Source organism: Heptranchias perlo, chromosome 7, assembly GCF_035084215.1.
Source record: "Heptranchias perlo isolate sHepPer1 chromosome 7, sHepPer1.hap1, whole genome shotgun sequence".
Classification (NCBI taxonomy): Eukaryota; Metazoa; Chordata; class Chondrichthyes; order Hexanchiformes; family Hexanchidae; genus Heptranchias; species Heptranchias perlo.
The window spans coordinates 85,421,813-85,425,707 of record NC_090331.1 but is presented as its reverse complement, the minus strand read 5'-3'; the positions used below and the strand labels follow the sequence as shown (position 1 = coordinate 85,425,707).

At 55.2% G+C, this 3,895-nt stretch overlaps 1 non-coding gene across 1 annotated transcript; it reads left to right on the top strand.

Annotated features, from left to right (window-relative positions):
* The first annotated feature begins 3,734 nt into the window (after positions 1–3,734).
* LOC137324077 (U1 spliceosomal RNA) lies at positions 3,735–3,895 on the top strand. The gene has a single exon (XR_010963486.1). It is a non-coding gene; the product is annotated as a U1 spliceosomal RNA (small nuclear RNA).

Below are 3,895 nucleotides of genomic sequence, written 5' to 3'. Positions count from 1 at the left end.
AGAGCTGGAAACAGCAAACGGACTGTCGGGTGAGACTTTAAACTGTTGTTAAAATGGGTCTGAAAGTCGCATCCATTAATGTGCGCAGCGTTAAATGCACTACGCGATGTGTGTCGACCTTGGACTACCTGGCCAAGGTCAAGAGCGACCTGCTGTTCTTACAGGAGTGCGGCCTGCCGCATCTCAGCAATTACCGGCAATGGTCGCAGCGCTGGGCCCACGGGCCGTCGATCTGGTCGGGAGGCAACGATAACCGTGCCTCTGGCCTGGGGATTCTGCTGCGGGGGGGCAACTTCACCATCACCGAAGTAAAGGAGGTGGTGGGGGGCCGTCTCCTCGTAGCAGACGTAATGTACAAAAACACTCCGCTCCGACTGATTAACGTGCACGCCCCGGCTCTGAAGAACGAGCGGCTGGCCGTCTTCCAGCAGCTCCCACTGCTGCTGGTGACGTCCAGGCCGGTCATTCTCGGCGGTGACTTCAACTGCATCATCGATGCGGCTGGACGATCCGGCAGAGCCGACAGCAAACTGGACTCCACGTCCAAACTCCTGATGGAAGCGGTGAAAGACGCCAAGCTGTGCGACGTCATCAGCAACCCTGCAGACGGAGCGGCGCGTCAATACACCTGGTCCAGACCAGACGGGTCCGTCCGTTCCAGGATAGACTTCCTGTTTGTATCCCCGAAGCTCAAGGTCAGATCCACCAAGGTCACACCGGTGTTCTTCTCTGACCACTGCCTCCTCCTGGCCGACTGTCACCTGCAGGACGATCAGAGAGTGGGCAGGGGGACATGGAATCTGAACGTGAAACTGTTGACCTCAGGAAACATTGAGGAACTGACGAGGGATTACAAAGGTTGGAGAACCGTAAAGCCCCTCTTTGATTCCCCAGTGCACTGGTGGGAAGTCATCAAGGCGAACATCAAGAGGTTCTTCATCCTCAAAGGTGTTCAGAAGGCGAGAGAGAGGCAGAGGGAAATGTCCCGACTCCAGAAAAGCATGCAGAATATTCTGCTGCAGTCGATGGGGATCGATATCGGGGAGGAACTCAGAGAGGTGATGGACCAGCAAGCCTCGCTCTTTGCCTCCGAGGCCTCCAAGATCATTTTCCGGTCCAGAGTCCGCTCCATGGAGCAGGACGAGACTTGCTCACGTTTCTTCTTCCAAAAGGTGCACAGAGAGAGCTCTGTGATCAGCAGCCTGAAGGAAGAGGACGGCTCGGTCACGTCCTCGCAGCCCGACATACTGAGGATCTGCAAATCCTTTTATGCCGGACTGTACGACGCAAAGCCCACAGACAGCGCGGCTTCCCAGTGTTGTCTATCACAGAGGTTCTAGACGACAGCAAGCGGGAGAGTCCGGATCAGCCGCTAACTCTGGACGAACTGACAAAGGCCGTCCGATCCTTCGAGAAGAGTAAGACTCCCGGAAGCGACGGCTTACCGATGGAGTTGTACTCGGCTCTGTGGGACTGGATAGGCCCAGACCTGCTGGAAGTGTACGGGGGTATGCTTCTGGCAGGCAGCATGTCAGACTCCATGAGGAAAGGCATCATCACCCTCATCTACAAACGGAAGGGGGAGAGGGAAGAAATCCTAAATTGGCGACCCATCTCACTACTTAACGTGGACTACAAAATTCTGTCCAAGGTCATCGCCAATCGGGTCAAGTCAGCCCTGGAGGTGGTGATCCACCCCGATCAGACCTGCACCGTACCCGGCAGGAAGATCTCTGATAGCCTGGCGCTACTCAGGGATACGATTGCCTACGTACAGGACAGGGGGATGAACACCTGCCTGATCAGCCTGGACCAGGAGAAGGCCTTTGACAGAATGTCCCACACGTACATGATGGACGTGCTCTCCAAAATGGGGTTTGGGGAGGGAATCCGCAATTGGATCCAACTGCTCTACACAAACATCAGTAGCGCAGTTTCAATCAACGGGTGGGAATCAGAAAGCTTTCCGATCAAATCTGGAGTCAGGCAGGGCTGTCCTCTCTCCTCCGTCTTGTTCGTGTGTTGCATCGAACCATTTGCCGAGTCCATCAGGAGGGATGCGGGCATAAGAGGGGTGACGATCCCAGGCAGCGGAGGCACTCAGGTCAAGGCCTCCCTGTACATGGATGACGTCGCCGTCTTTTGCTCGGATCAGCTGTCGGTCCGCAGATTGATGAGCATCTGCGACCGTTTCGAACTGGCCTCGGGGGCCAGGGTAAATCGTAGCAAGAGCGAGGCCATGTTCTTTGGGAACTGGACCGACCGATCCTTTGTCCCCTTCACCGTCAGGTCGGATTACCTGAAGGTGCTGGGGATCTGGTTCGGGGGGGCCGGGGCGTGCACCAAAAACTGGGAGGAGCGTATCTCCAAGGTTAAGCAGAAACTGGGACTGTGGCATCAACGATCCCTCTCGATCGTGGGCAAGAACCTGGTCATCAGGTGCGAGGTGCTCTCGGTGTTGCTGTACGTGGCGCAGGTCTGGCCCATACCTCGCTCCTGCGCCGCGACAGTCACCCGAGCCATCTTCCACTTTGTCTGGAGATCAAAAATGGACCGTGTCCGCAGGGTCACGATGTACAAATCTCCAGAGAGAGGGGGGAAAGGCATGCCCAACGTGGCCCTCATCCTGATGGCCACCTTTGTGTGCGGCTGCATCAAGCTGTGCGTAGACTCTCGGTACACAAACGCAAAGTGTCACGACGTGCTGAGGTTCTACCTGTCTCTGGTATTGAGAAGGATGGGCCTGGCCACGCTGCCACGGAACGCTCCGTCCAGTTGGACCGTTCCGCCCCACCTGTCCTTTGTGGAAAGGTTTGTGCAGGAAAACACCTTTGACCACAAGGCGATCAGCAAGTGGTCCGCACGTAACGTCCTCGAGACCCTGCGGGAAAAGGAGATGGTGGATCCTGTCGGTTGGTTCCCCGAGCAGACTGTCAGTGTCATTTGGCAGAACGCCTCATCGCCAGAGCTCTCAAACAAGCACCAAGACCTAGCTTGGCTGGTGGTGAGAAGGGCCCTTCCCGTCAGATCCTTCATGCACTCCCGGACTCTCAGCGCCACCGCGTGCTGTCCCAGAGGAGGCTGCGGTGGAGACGAGACCGTCACCCATCTCCTTATGGAATGTGCCTTTGCAAAGAAGGTCTGGAGAGAGATGCAGTGGTATCTGTCCAGGTTCGTCCCGAGCAGTTCCGTAACACAGGATTCTGTGCTCTACGGGCTGTTCCCGGGGACGCACACTGAGACGGACATCGGCTGCTGCTGGAAGACCATCAACTCGGTGAAAGACGCCCTTTGGTCTGCCCGAAACTTGCTGGTCTTCCAGTGCAAGGAGCTGTCCTCGACCGAGTGTTGCAGACTGGCACATTCCAAGGTCCAGGACTACGTGCTGAGGGACGCACTGAGTATGGGTGCGGCCGCCGCAAAGGCCCTGTGGGGAAAGGCAACCGTTTGGAGCCTTCCCGCCATTGTAAACCGAGGGGCTGAAATCAGGGAAAAACCCCCTCGGGCAGAATGTAAAATTCAAATTGCTGTAATGTACCTGTAATGAATCTGAAATGAATCTGTAAGCAATAATCTGTGTTGAGTATGATGCAATGAGACACCCTCGAGTGTCATGAACTGCAATGATGTCCAATGTGTTCATTGTACTGCACTCGACGTAACCTGCAAATTGTATAATCTGCATTGTGTACGTTTGGAAAGTGATATGAGAACTGTATTGTATGTACTGCTGCAAATTTAATGAATAAAGTATATTTTTTGAAAAAAAAAGTTCTCCCAGGACGAGGCTAGCCCATTGCACTTCGGGTGTGCTGACGCCTGCGATGTCCCCAAATGCGGGATACTCGACTGCAAAATTTGTGGTAGTGGGGGACTGCGTTCGCGCTCTCCCCTG